The 13970-nt window shown below is 33.7% G+C and overlaps 1 protein-coding gene and 2 long non-coding RNA genes across 9 annotated transcripts in view; 2 read left to right on the top strand and 1 right to left on the bottom strand.

Annotated features, from left to right (window-relative positions):
- Positions 1-13970, bottom strand: part of LOC147397932 (uncharacterized) — a 58741-nt gene that overhangs the window by 31832 nt on the left and 12939 nt on the right. The gene's annotated exons all lie outside the window — the stretch shown is intronic.
- Positions 4654-5765, top strand: LOC147397933 (uncharacterized). Its single transcript, XR_015179680.1, has 2 exons — positions 4654-5387; positions 5465-5765. It is a non-coding gene; the product is annotated as an uncharacterized LOC147397933 (long non-coding RNA).
- LOC147397934 (uncharacterized) lies at positions 7097-11504 on the top strand. Of its 5 annotated transcripts, XR_015179682.1 has the most exons (9): positions 7097-7244; positions 7458-7543; positions 7706-7758; positions 7844-7949; positions 9080-9161; positions 9261-9418; positions 9509-9577; positions 9975-10033; positions 11202-11504. It is a non-coding gene; the product is annotated as an uncharacterized LOC147397934 (long non-coding RNA). The 5 variants fall into 5 exon arrangements; XR_015179683.1 differs by lacking the exon at positions 7706-7758; XR_015179681.1 differs by lacking the exon at positions 7097-7244 and having other exon boundaries at positions 7264-7543.

Genomic DNA, 13970 nt, shown 5'->3' on the forward strand with positions numbered 1-13970 from the left:
ATAAATGAATTTGAAAATATTATTGAAGTATAGATAAATTATTGAAGTATAAATAAAGGTAAATCCAACCATTCAGAAAATAGAGATTATTTCTGATTCAAATTATGGGCCAAACTATATTTACAGATTAGGATTTATTTCAGGTTGAAAACAGGGGTATCAAGGTAAATTCAAATAATTAAAACCCTTTTTCTAAAATAATTGAATTTAGAAGATTATAAAAATACCAGTATCCAATTTGGTCAGAATAAATAAATAAATATTAAAAAAAAAGGTAACAGGGCTATTACACTATAATAATTCTCACAATTAATCATCAGATGGGTGGCCGATTGGCAGCACTTCAGGGTCAAGGGGTCTGTTTCCCATGTGGTCTCAAGTTCGAAGAGGAGGGAATAATTGGTGCGCACAAGTTGGCTTAGATACCCTCCTTTACCCAAACAAAAAAAAGAAAAAAGAAATTCTCCCAATTTTCTTTTGACTAGAGTTAGTGTGATTCTAAAGAGAACGATATTTCTAAATCCAAACTGTTGATGGCCTTGTAAGAAAGACGGTTCAATAAAAGGTAAAATAATCTAGCGGTTAGAATTGCAAGGAGAATGTCAATCTCAAGAGAACAAGATAAGGATTGAAAAAGGTCAAAATTAAATAAAATCCAAATGATGTAATAAAGATTAATGGTTATGATACATTATTTGTCATCCAATTGCAACTCTCATTTTATAATCCTCGACTTTGTGTGGGCCCAAATAGTTCACATTCTATGATCGTTCTTATTTAAACTTTTAGAAAGAAAAGATGTCTTTTCTCTTTATTCCTTCCCATCATTCCGGAATTTTTTGTCCCATGTTTACAAGTTGAAGAATCGTGGACCGTCCATTTTTGATAGGGTTAAATTTTTTGGAATGGACTGATTTTTTATGATGATGATCTCTTCACCATAGAGATCATCCTCACAAAAATTCAGTCAATTTCAAAACTTCTAACCCATGTAGGACAAAACACATTGGGCAAAACGTAGGATAAATAGTAGGATGCCAAACATGCCTCGCATATATATTTGCTTAGTTAGTCTCTCTCTTATATTGAGGCGATGTATCGTGAAATGGAATAAAAATTAGTTGGCGTGGGAAATGACCTAAACAAATATAATTTATAGTAATTTAGATATTACTCCTTTAGATTTTGGTATCCCCCCCCCCCCCCCCTCCTCCTCCTCCTCCTCCTCCTCCTCCTCCTCCTCGCCTTCGTCTTCAATTCATCGATTTCAATCTCTTGAAATATATATATATATATATATATATTACCTAGAGATCCTTCATTGTCTACTTACCCAAAAATCTTATTTTGTTAGTAACATATGAAGGAATATTGGTTGATGATGGCTGATTTTAAGGAGAAAATGCAAAAAAAAAATTTCATTAGAGGTAAAAGATGATGGCCTTTTAGTTAATCTAATTTTAATTCGACTCAATTGTCAGCTTGGGAAATAAATTTTTTTATTTATACAGATATTTTCAATTTTTTAAAATGTGTAGATGTAACGAATGAAATTTGAAAAATTGATAAATATGTTCTCGTAAATTTCTTATTAAAACAAAAATGCTAAACTGACCTCTTACAACACTGCCCCTAACATTGCTGCATTAACGTAGTGTTGACAACATAACCAATATGCTTTTCCTAGAGATAAGAAATTGTACAGTCGATCAAATCAATTGTTTTGTGTACACATAGAGTTGTAGGAAGTCAGTGTAGCACGGCTAAAAAAATTCTATCTCCAAAAATCAAATAGGGTCTAAAAGAAAGAGTCGTGATCCAAAACAGTGTCTTGTTCCTATGGTAACATATGGTGTTGACGTGACACGTTTTGGTTGGAGAATAAATACACGTGTATTTGTATCCAATGTGTTTTAAACTCCAACCAAAATGTGCTATGTAAATACCATTCATTTTCTATAGGAGTGGGATAGAGATTTATTAGTATAAAAATTCTATGTTGAGCTAATGAATCGATGGCATGACACGACGGCAATAGCTCCTATATGAACTACTGGGGAAATCATAGCAGAGAAGTCGAGACCTAACAAAAGAAGTAAACCTGAAGTGTCGCGAAAGACTGGGATGGGAAACGAAACGGAATGTACCGGATTTTTTGCACGTGCAACCATCAAACCAGAGACCAAAGCAGGGCTCGACGAAACAGAAAGTATCATGGTACGTCGTCCTTCCCTGAAATTTCACTTTCATGCTGGAGCAAGAACTAGCATGAAAGTCGATCTATTACGACCAGCGCAGTTTCCTGCTTCGCGCCAGCCCCTGTCTTGTGTTTGGTCGTGCTCATCTCTCTCTACCTAACGCAGGCAGTGAGGGGTACGAACGGAACTCTATTCTATTCTCTATTCAATTATTCGTTCACCCATGTGCAAGACGACCTTTCCATTATCGGTCAGAAATCGCTCCAGACAATCGTCATATTCACCTTCAATCAACCAGTGACAAGAAAACAGCCATTTCGGAAAGAAAACTTCTGCCTGGATTAAAAAAACCTCAGATCGGCATAAGAGAGTTTTTCATTTATTTATCAATCTTAATTTCCTCCTCACAAAATAGGGATAAAAATCACCTATTTTCATTTTTATTTTACTTAAAATAAAGAAATAAAAAGAGCAGATTCTGTGAGTAAAAACTACTAGAACCAAATCAAGGAGGAATACCCATCCTCTTGATAGAACAAGAAATTGGGTATTACTCCTTCACTTTCAATAACTAGCCTACACTAAGACGAAAATCTGTCTTGCTTGTGTTTAATGCTGCCCGATTCTACCCGAAATCATATTAGGACCTTGTTATAGGTGGATTTATTGGAGTGGGTCATAAAGCTCGTTCGGTCAGAATCCCTTTTTGACTCTGCGTCATTAATTCCACTATACTATTATTAGTGATTAATAATGGAAGAATTTCTTCATATTCATAGAGATAGGGGACATAATTCACATGGATATAGTAAGTCTTGCTTGGGCTGCTTTAATGGTAGTCTTTACATTTTAGAGTTATATCTGGTTTTGAGAGCATGGGAGCACAACTTAGGAAAGACGGTTTTGCAACAGTGGTGGAGCACTCAATGAAGTAATTAGTTCAAAATATCGGAGTTATTGAAAAGAGTGGTTAGTGCAGTAAATTTTGAGAGAAAATTTCTCAACGTCTAAATGTTTGAATTTAATTTACTTGCTCTTAATGCATGTGGCATCATGCTATTGGTTCATTAGCTTAGCGCAAAATTTTCATAACAAAAAATCTTTGCTCTTACTTGATCTGATTCTAAAAGAAAATGGGTAAGGGTTCAATGCATGTCCACGTGTCACGCTTATAACATATAACAAAGTACTCATAAGAATAATGATCTACCTAGGGCTACAACTTGGGTGGGTTGGAGGTCAACCCAGGCTCAACCCAAGTTGTAGAACTCTCAACACGAGCTCAACCCAACTTGAAGATCGGGTTAGAGCTCATTAACACTACGTGAAAATATCAAATTTGTATAAAAAAATTTGTTCAGCCTGACCCGTCGAATTTTAAAATCCAAAACTCCACGGCCCGTGGACCACGTTTTCTCACTCGGTCGAGCACTCTCACTATCTCTCTGCCTCTCTCTCTCACTGTTTCTCTTTCTCTCTGCTTCTCTCACTGTTTCTCTCTCTCTCTCTCTCTCTCTGTCTCTCTCTCTCTCAGTCATCGATCGACCTCTCACGGTCGACCTCGCCCTTTATCTCTCTCTCTCTCTCTCGATCGATTTTTTTTTTGTTTTTTTACTTTTTTATTTTCTGTTTTTAAATCCTTTGCTTCCCTACGTCTTCTATGAGTAAGAAATCTGATTCAGTGTGAGTGAGAGAGAATGACAGACTATGGAGTAGTCAGTGAGCAAGTTGAGATTTTGAACTTCTGCTTCGATTTCACACAGACGTTTTGATCTTAAATCTTTAATCTTTGATTTCTCTGTAAAAATGGCTGCCAACACAGGATTCGGTTTGGAAGAGATTAAGAACGAGAACGTGGATCTTGTAAGAATCTTATTGTTTCTTTGATCTTAATTAATGACTCCTGATATGCGTATATTTTAATGCAAATCAAGCATTTTGATTTGGTTGAAGTTGTTTCTAGGGTTTCTCTTTGTAATCGTTAGAGTGATGTATGAATTTTTTTATTTTTTAATATCTTACAATGTTATATATTTTGTATCTAGTTTTTATTTGATAGTCTTAGTGTTAGTGATCATCAAGCTGGCTAAATTTTGAATTATTGTATAATTTTGTTCTATAATGCATTTTTCTAGCAAGATAATCAAGAACGAGAGTGTGTATCTTGTAAGAATCTCATCGTTTTCTTTTGTTAATTTTTTTATGTTAATGATCAAGCTGAACTTTTCACTTATTAGTATGAATTTGTTCTGCAATGCGGTTCTCTAGCTAGATAATCTCATCGTACTGAAAAGATCACAAACGTAAGTGTGGATATTGTAAGAATCTCATCGTTTCTTTTATTGATTTTTTATCTCAATGATTCCTCAAATATGTTCTCTTTTTTTCTTTCTTGCTTTCTTTCTTTCTTTTTTTTTTTTTTTTTTTTTTTTTTTGAACATTTTAGTGTTTTGATATGATTAGATTTGAATTTTTTCACCATTTTTTTTTCTTTCTCGTTGGATTCAAGTAGATATTCTACGGTGAGATTTTGAGAAGTTATGGTTTGTTTAATTTGATTCAAGTAGTTTGATTGCATTTTTTGTATTATTTATAAAGCTTGACTAGTATCACCAGTCTTACTATGCTACTCATCACCTCCAATTAGTTCCAACAAATAGTTCTTGATCAATATACGCCCCTTCCAAATTGAATTAAGTTTACCATTGTTCAGCTCTTTGGTATGCTTCAAATTACGAGAATTAAACTAGGAGTCCTAAATAGTAGTTGAGTTAAACTTAGAGAAGTATGCTCTATTTTAGTTGGGGATTTACTGGCAATCTGATATGGGAGGCTTGGAAGGTTGGCTCCAATGGAATACTATGTCTGCTCCTTATATAGACTCAAACTAGTTTGGATCACATATACCATCCAAGCTGTCTCTCAGGAAGGTGCCAACTTGGCCATATGTTGTACATCCCATCCCACACCCTTTAGTTTCTTCTTTGAGTTGTTTCTTTCACTTGTCCACTTATGTGATTTGCCTTGCAATCTGGTACATTTGCTCTGAATGCTTATGCTTGTTGATTACTATGTTGTCTCCTTTCCAATTGCGTGCTCAACTTATTTATCTAATGCTTATTATCCCAAACAGAAGACGCCCAGAAGATGGGCAGTTCTGCCAGAGCTGGTGGAGGCGAAGATGCCGAGGTGAGTCGTGCATTTCTCCATTCAACTCGTAACTTGATTGGACTCTTAATTATTTTCCTGTCCAACCTTTGTTGCAGTGAATCAGGCCGACCTTGGATCCTCTGCTCTACTACTCATAAACTGGAAGAAAGATGATGATGCCTGCTTAAATCTGGTGTTTTGATATATTTAGTCAGGATTTCTAATATCCTTCCTTTTTCTTCCGTAGTGGTGTTATTATTGTTGTTATCATAATAGGGCCGAAGTATGGATGTGGGTTTGCTTTCCTCAAGCTCTCTCTCCCTACTGTTTTACTGCCATTGACAGAATTTAGATGATCGGTCCTCGGTCAAGTTTAGATTAGTTACCTTACTACTGCCATTTGGTTCCTGCTTTCAACTTTTCTTCTGTTTGTTTTCATTGATAGTAATTATAACCGTGTTCCTTGGTGCCACCGCACCATACTTTACCTCGAAACGATCCAGTAATAATTGAATATGGTCCCAAAACAGAATAATAAGTTGTATATTCGACATAACCCAAAAACAACATAAAAACTAAAATTGACTCCATAATCAAAACATAAATTCGAAGTAAATCTGAAGTGGATGGACATAAAAGGTAGCTTTTGCATGCAAATCATTTACTAATAAAAAAACTGACAACTTAAATTTAATAATAAACTGGAAAGAGTTTGGGTTGCTTATGATTGTGTGGGTGGCCTTCCTTGTAGTGCAGATAGTTAAGGTGAGTCATTGGTGAATGGTCCAAGATTTGATGATTGAATCTTGGATCTAATGTTTCTGACCAACATCTCAGGTTTTTATTTTTAATAATATTAATTCTAATTGATTGTGCAGACTTATGGTGCTACTTGTTCTACCAAATACTGGATTCTAAACTCATTATAGGTAAAGTCTCCAACCTGAATAAAATCATGTTTATTTTCACAACCTAAAAAAACTGAGTCATTGATGATATAGATTTTAGATTTAATTACAATAGTTTCAATTTCAATGTGCGAGGGAAGTCATTTGCATTTTCTAGTAGGGCAGGCTGGCACACTATAGCAAGCTTTCAACTTGTTTGACTACATAAAATTCTTTGGACCATGAAATTCAAGCATATAATTTCTAAAACACCTCACATGCAAGTGCTTTAGAATTAGTACTTGAAGTTGCAGAATTTTGAAGTGCTATGTGACAAATGCACATATATCAAACCAAATAAAAAATTATAGAGAGAAACAAGTCTGGCCATGCTTTATAAATGCAAATGTTGGGCAATGGGCCAGGCCAAAAGTGGTCCAGAGATAATCCTAGCTTGAGCCCTACCCAGCCTCAAACATACTTGTATATTAGAGATTTAACTATAAAAAAATTATGATATAAGTTAATGGGATGAGTTGCCCGACGAGCCTAGCTCCCAAGCCTGAGCTTGGCCATCAACATGAGTCAGACCTAGCCCATCCCAATAACTAAACGGGACAAGTAACACTACCAAAAACCAGCCCATGATGAGCTGGACTGGGCCAAAACCCAGCCCATTGACTGTGTTAGAATTCTGTTCATACAAAACAGCCCCTAGGAAGGCTTTTTTGAATTTCGTAGTGGACATTTATGCAATGGGATCCACCTTATGTTATGTATGTGGGTCTCACATACTTTATTAGTTAAATTTATTATGTAGAAAAGAGAGCAGAACCTTTTTAGTGTTGTTGTGTTCAACCTTCTCTAATGCGGGATGCAACCGATAATGAGAATTACTACAATTTTATTTTGCTAATGGCGAAATCTTCTCAATCGAGGAGAATTGATGGGGACATCAAATCTTGAAGAGTAGTTTTTAGTTGGTGCCTTCTGATAAGGCCCGGAAAAGGTTGCTCCCCCAACCTTGAGAATTATCACCTTCTCTACTTGTATGATGAGTGTTGGAACATAACAGGGGTTTGAGTTCACTAATCAATGAGACTTAACTAAGTGATCACTTTGATTGAATACTAATAGTAAATTTTATAGTTCTCTTTGTTTTTTTAATTGTTTGAATAAACCCATTGTATTCATGAACTAATTCTTGTTGGGATCGCTGCAGGGTTTCCTACAACCAAGTGAATTTCACATTTTTGGTTATGCAAGAACCAAGATTTCAGATGATGAGTTAAGAGATCGTATACGTGGGTGAGATATCTTACTCAAGGTTTTATCTTCATGTGGTTCACCTAAAGTTATTTTCTTATATCATAATTTAGGAATAAAAAAATGGGTATACCATGACTCATCTGATTCTAGTTTATGATATATTAGTTATCCTTACAGTATTCGTGCTTGTTCATTTGCTAGGCAGAATAAAAGAGACAGTAAAGACCTTGAAAATTGAAGAATCACAAAGAGTGGTACACCCAATAAGTTTTGTGTGATATGACTTGTCTTCCTCACAATTTACATATCTGCACCTAACCAACACTAAATTCTGTGCAGTAAAGAGAAGAAGAAAAGAGAGAGACGTAAAGAATTCATGGAAGTTGAACCAGCTTTAATCCCAGTTTAGAGATTTGCAGGGGAAACTTGTTTCAATTTCATCATGGTGAGTTCAAAATTCAATTTCTATTCTTCACCTGTTAAGAAGATTGATACTTTAAAAAAAGAAATTATTCTTTGTTCAAATCATTTGGATCAAACCCTGAGTTTCTGTTTCCCTTTTTTTTTTTTTTTAAATTAATTTAAAAATTCAACTTTGTCTTTCATTTGTTAAGAAGATGGATCCTTTTTTCTTTTATTTTTTTCAACTTTTCTGTTGAAATCATGGGAACACTTCTGCCCTTACTGTCTCTCTTGCAAACAAACAGAAATTAAAGAAAGTAGGTTTTTTTTTTTTTTCAAACGGTCTTATTGTCTCTCTTGCAAATCGGGCAATTTACTACAATAACCACTTTGTTTGAGCAAAAATACCCATGCTCTTAGACAAATCTCTCTCTCTCTCTCTCTCACTCTCTCACAATGAAATTCTAATAGTAAAAAATTGTCTTTGTTACTTGCAATGAAACCCTAACCTAACGAATTATTATTGTACGAAGGACCTTGCTAATATCATTTGATAAAGCTTTGGGTAACCACGATGATTTATTATTATGATAAACAAGTTGGATCGAGACCATCATGGCCATCATCTTTAATTTCATGGGAAAAGATCCTTGATTCATTGAAAAAAATTAAGTTTATTTGTAGATTTATTGTTAGTTAGCATATTTTCAATGCAAAGCACATGTAACCTCTATTTCTTCAAGTTTCTATCACTTTTGAATGTTTGATTTTAAGTGGATAAACTATAAAATAGGGTTTTGTATGTTATTCTGTGATGATTTCCCCAATGAGAACAATTTATTGCTCTATGGCTTTTAAATACTTGATAAATGACTAAAATATTGGACGTTAAACCATAAAACATGTGATCGTAGAGAATGTTTCAACTTCATATCAATTTTCTAATTAGTTTTCAAAACTCTTTTTGGGATTCAGCTCGTTTTGATTGTTGATCTTTTATGATCAAATTCCATTTTCCAATATTTCTTTGCATACTAACATGGTATGCAAAGTCAGGTATTTTGTGAATGTAGAATCAAGTGAGTAAACCAATTATTTAGCAGTCCACGTAAGCGTGTATTAATTGTATTATCTTCTCATACTTTTGAATGTTTGGCAATTTCCCTAATGTAGTAAATTGCTAGGCAGACATCTTGTCCATGGCAAGGGATCTTCATCTGATCACTCTGAAGAAATATCTAAGTTTTTGCAATTGGTACGACTCTACCTGAATTATTCTGTTAGCATCTATCAACCATGGACTATATCTGATCTCAATGAAGATCCTTATGAATATGTATGTTTCCCTTTACAGCTAATCTTGGTGGATGGACTCGGATTGTTGTTGAGAAGCCTTTTGGCAAGGATTTGGATTCTGCAGAGGAACTCAGTACCCAGCTTGGGGAGTTATTTGATGAAAAACAGCTTTATCGTATTGATCACTATCTTGGAAAGGAATTGGTACAGAACCTGGTAAGGTGGTTTCAAGGCTTCAATTTTGTTTATCTCACGTATTCCTACTTCATACTTATCTTCATCTCCTACATCTACTTGAATTGGCAGTTGGTGCTTCGTTTCACAAATCGCTTCTTTTTGCCCCTTTGGAATCGCGATAACATCGATAACGTCCAGGTGAGGATTTCTTTGAAACTGTCTTTTGTTGGTTTTTATAATTTACTCTCTCTCTCTCTCTCTCAATGATCTCTTGGTTGTCTCCACTCAACGTAATCTAGATCGGTGGAAGTAAGTTATCATTAATAAAGGGTATTTTGATTTTTCTATTCCTCCCAAGATCACCCAAGAAATTCTTTGCCCCTTTTCTAATATATAAGTTGTTATCTTAGTTGTCATAATCGATAGTGTTGTAACATTGCGCTCTTGGGCCAACTCCAGCTCACACAATTGAAAAGAAAATCTGTGACGTTTCTCTTCAAATTCGACACAGTATTATGAGAGTATTCTTGTTTTGCTTGAATGCTACTAATCACTTCAAAACAGCTCGCTTTAACACTTATTGTGTTTCTTGTAGATTGTGTTCAGGGAGGATTTCGGAACTGAAGGCCGGGGTGGATATTTTGATGAATATGGGTATAAACTCTGACTTCTAACACTTTGTATGTAACAGTTTCAGATATCTTAGTTTGTCTTCTAGAATCAAATCGTCATGCCTCGCCTCATTATTAAGATTGCAAAGTTTATCCTTTACAATACCATCTTATGTCCCACTAACTTGGTAGATTCATGATTTTTCTTTCTTGGATTCCCAGAGACTTTGATCATTTCTTCCAATGGATCAGGGAGGTTTTCGATATTTTGTATAAATATATCTTTGTTTGTTGTATTTTTATTTTTATGTTTTGTGCTTTTATGTTAGAATTTGAGTTAATAGTGATGGTTTGCTTGATAAGAAATGCGGAAAAATCATGTCTTTTTAGGTAAAGTGATTACTGATGAGTACTAGTTTTTTACTTTTGGAATTTTCTCATTTTTTTGTATTAATTTTTATGGGGTGGTTGGTTTTCTTTGTGTTCTGTGCTTTTATTGTTGAAATTGCTTGAATTGTGATGGTTTGGCTGTTAGGGTTTGTAGAAAGGTCTATCCTTTTTGGGGGGAAATACCCAAATAGTAATTGGTAGAGTTTCTCTTTTGTGGGATTTTGATGTTTATTGGTCTGTGTACAATTTCTGTGCTCTATTATGAGAAATCCCGCACTTATTAGAAGGGGTTCTGTTGTTATTATGGAGTTTGATTTGAGGATGGTTGAATTACCTTCTATGGAGTTCCTCTCAGACAAAAGTAATCTTTTTTATAATATTTTTAGTTATAAATATGTGAAAACAAGATAATGGGTATTACCTCCAAGTTTCATTTCTTCTTATGTCAGCTTGTTAGTATTCTGCACTTACCCTTATGGAGACTTGCTGGATTAGTTCAGTAATGTAGGTGAACCAAATTAGATTCTATGCTGTTTGTCTGACATAGGTCCTCTATGGGCTTCCTCTTTATGTTGTTTGTTTGACATGGTTCAAGTTTATGTTGATGTTTTAAATAATCTAAATCCAAATCTTATGTGAATAATATCCAGTGCAAACAAACCTGATCAGAAAGTAAGTTAAATAAATCATAGGGACACTCCTATTTAAGGCATATTTTGAACGTTAGTCTATTAATTTGGCATTGAAGGCTTTGTTCTTATACAGTCTAGTCTTCAGATTCCCCTTTGAATGGTTTTTACTTATCGATGGATGCAATATAGGGAAAATGATTAATGAAATGCTGCATGCAAGAGGATGTGCTGGAAAAGACGAAAAAGGCCAAGGAAAAAGCGGCACGTGAAGCACAAGGGGTCATTCCCCAATCTACAACAATAACAACACCGACCTCCACCAAAGATGTTGCCGATCTAGTAATTTCAATATCATTTCGTCTTATTTAGTTTAATTATTGTCAGTTATTTGTAGTTTCGATAGAATTTTCGATCTTAACAAAGATGTTTACATGTATATTAATTTTGGGTTATTTAATTTAATTTGGAGCTTGTTTTATGATTTTTCTTTTGTTTTTTCTTTTTCTGAATTTTTTTTATATATTATTTCGTTCATTGTGATTGGTGAATTAGAGGACCATGCTATTGTTTGTTAAACCTCCAAATTTGATGTCATGCTCTATGGATTTTTTTTTTTAAGTCCATTCTCTAATAATTTGATAGTCCAGGGCCGTCAAAAAAAAAATTCTACAAGAGAATATTTGACGGGCATATTTGACTTGAGGGTCCGTCAAATTTCTCAAAATTTGTTGGGTTAAGACCGTCAAATATGGGCCTTTTTCACATAGTGTAACCCAAGCTCAACCCGAGATTGAGCTTCTAAAATTGGGTTGAGCCCCGGTTAGGCCAAGTTAATTAATTTTGATTGGGTTGGACCGGTTGGGCTTATTGAGCAAGTCTAATTTCATTTTAATCAACACATAAATTTTATTTTATATCTTAAAAAATAAATACAATAAAAAAATTAAAATCACTAATAAATAAATTTGCACACAACCTCCAAATTCATTAATTTTTATATTCTAATTTTCCCCCTTAATTTTACAAAAATATTTAGGAAAAGAAAATTAATATTTTTAAAACAAATTATATCTAAATATATAACATCAAGTTCGGGTTGCCTGGAACCTCAACCCGAATTCAATTTGGATTGATATTTCTTAGTCCAAGCTCAACTCAATTTTCATATAACTCAACCCAAGTTCGCCCATCAATCGGGTTGAATTCAGGTTAGTCCGCCCAAGTTACAACCCTAGATCTACCTTTGAGTGGTGTTGGAGTGACTATTCACGGCAATACATTACACATTGTGTTGGCATAGAGGTGCACATATAATCATATATTTTTTGCTCATATCTTGAGGAAATCATTTATCTTTCTATGTGCACCTCCATGTCAATACAATGCCTTATGAAGTCATTGCATCATTTTTCTCTACTTTAAACTCCATATAATTCCCATCTTTAAAGGCCTTATGTTCTAGCAAATATTACCAGTGTTTTAAAAATTGGATTGGAACCAAACCCATGGTTCAACCAGATCCAACAGGATTTTCTATAAAAATCAATCCGATTTTGAATGAATCGTTACTTATGCAAAAACCATCAATTATTTGAAAATCGATGGTTCAACCGTTGAAACCGTCGGTTTCTAAGAATCAGTTCTTGAAAATTTGAAAATTTCTAATGATGTTCTCTCTTGCAAAATTAGAAAAATGGTAAATCTTATTTTATATTTTTAGCACCAAATAAATATAGAAACCTACTATAACTAAAATTCCCTCTCTCTAACAAAATTAGAAAATCCAAAAAAATTGGCATGTTGTTTACTAGTTTTAGATTTTTAGTACCAAATGCAATCAATAAATCTACTAAATCACTTATTCCGTTAAGGATATTAAAATAAATAAAATAATTTTCTTAATTAAACTAAAACTCAAACATTTTTTAGGGTTTTTATTTTATTTTAAATAAAATAAAATTAAACATTGAAAAACTTTGAAATTTTGAAGAAAATGAAAGATTTGAGGAAAGTATATATTTTTTCAGATATTTTATTTTATAATTATATGTTTTGTTGATTTCATCATCAACGATTTTAGATTTTTGTTTTCAAGGTTTTTTTTCTTCATATTTTCCTTTGATTCTATGGAGGTTCTTCATCAATATTTGTTTTAAACATTGTATATTTTATTTATTCATGTTGGATATATATGTTGGTAGCGTTTTTCTGAGAAAATCCTAGACAATATTCTAAACAAAGTTTTGTCTTATATAACTAAAAAGTTTTGGAATGGAATGATTTTTTGTGAGGATGATCTCTACAGTCAGTAGATCAACCTTACAAAAAATCAGTCAATTCTGAAACTTCTAACCCCATGAAAAGTGGTTTCAAACTAACGTAAAAATTGATGGTTCACGATTCTTTATCTTATAAATTAGAGTTAAAAATTTTAGAGTTGGCTGATTTTTTGTGAGGATGATTTTCTCACCATAGAGATCATCCTCATAAAAAATGTCAGCTCATTCTGAAATTTTTAGCCCTTTTAAGACAAAATGCTTTGTCTAGAATGTTGTCCAAGATTTTGTCAAAAGAATGCCACCCCATATATATATATAGGTTATGGATCATGGGACATGTGTAAAAACAATGTAATAATAATAAATTTTCAAAACATGGGTTAAAGGTTTTGGATTGAGCTGATTTTTTGTGAGGATGATCTTTATGATGAGAAGATCATCCTAAAAAAATCATTCTAATCTGAAAGTTTTAACCCCATCAAAAGTGATTTAGAATGTGGACCGTGGATTTTTTACCAATAATTTGTAAATCATTTTTGATGGACTTTCAAGTTTCATATCGAGCTGATTTTGTGTGAGGATGTTCTTCTCATCATAGAGACCATCCTAAAAAAAAAAAATCAACTCAATCCAAATCCTCTAACCCATATTTTGAAAAACCATTGTTTTTACATATGTC

The sequence above is a fragment of the Akebia trifoliata genome, chromosome 7, assembly GCF_017979445.1.
Source record: "Akebia trifoliata isolate Shusen 1 chromosome 7, ASM1797944v1, whole genome shotgun sequence".
Taxonomy (NCBI): domain Eukaryota; kingdom Viridiplantae; phylum Streptophyta; class Magnoliopsida; order Ranunculales; family Lardizabalaceae; genus Akebia; species Akebia trifoliata.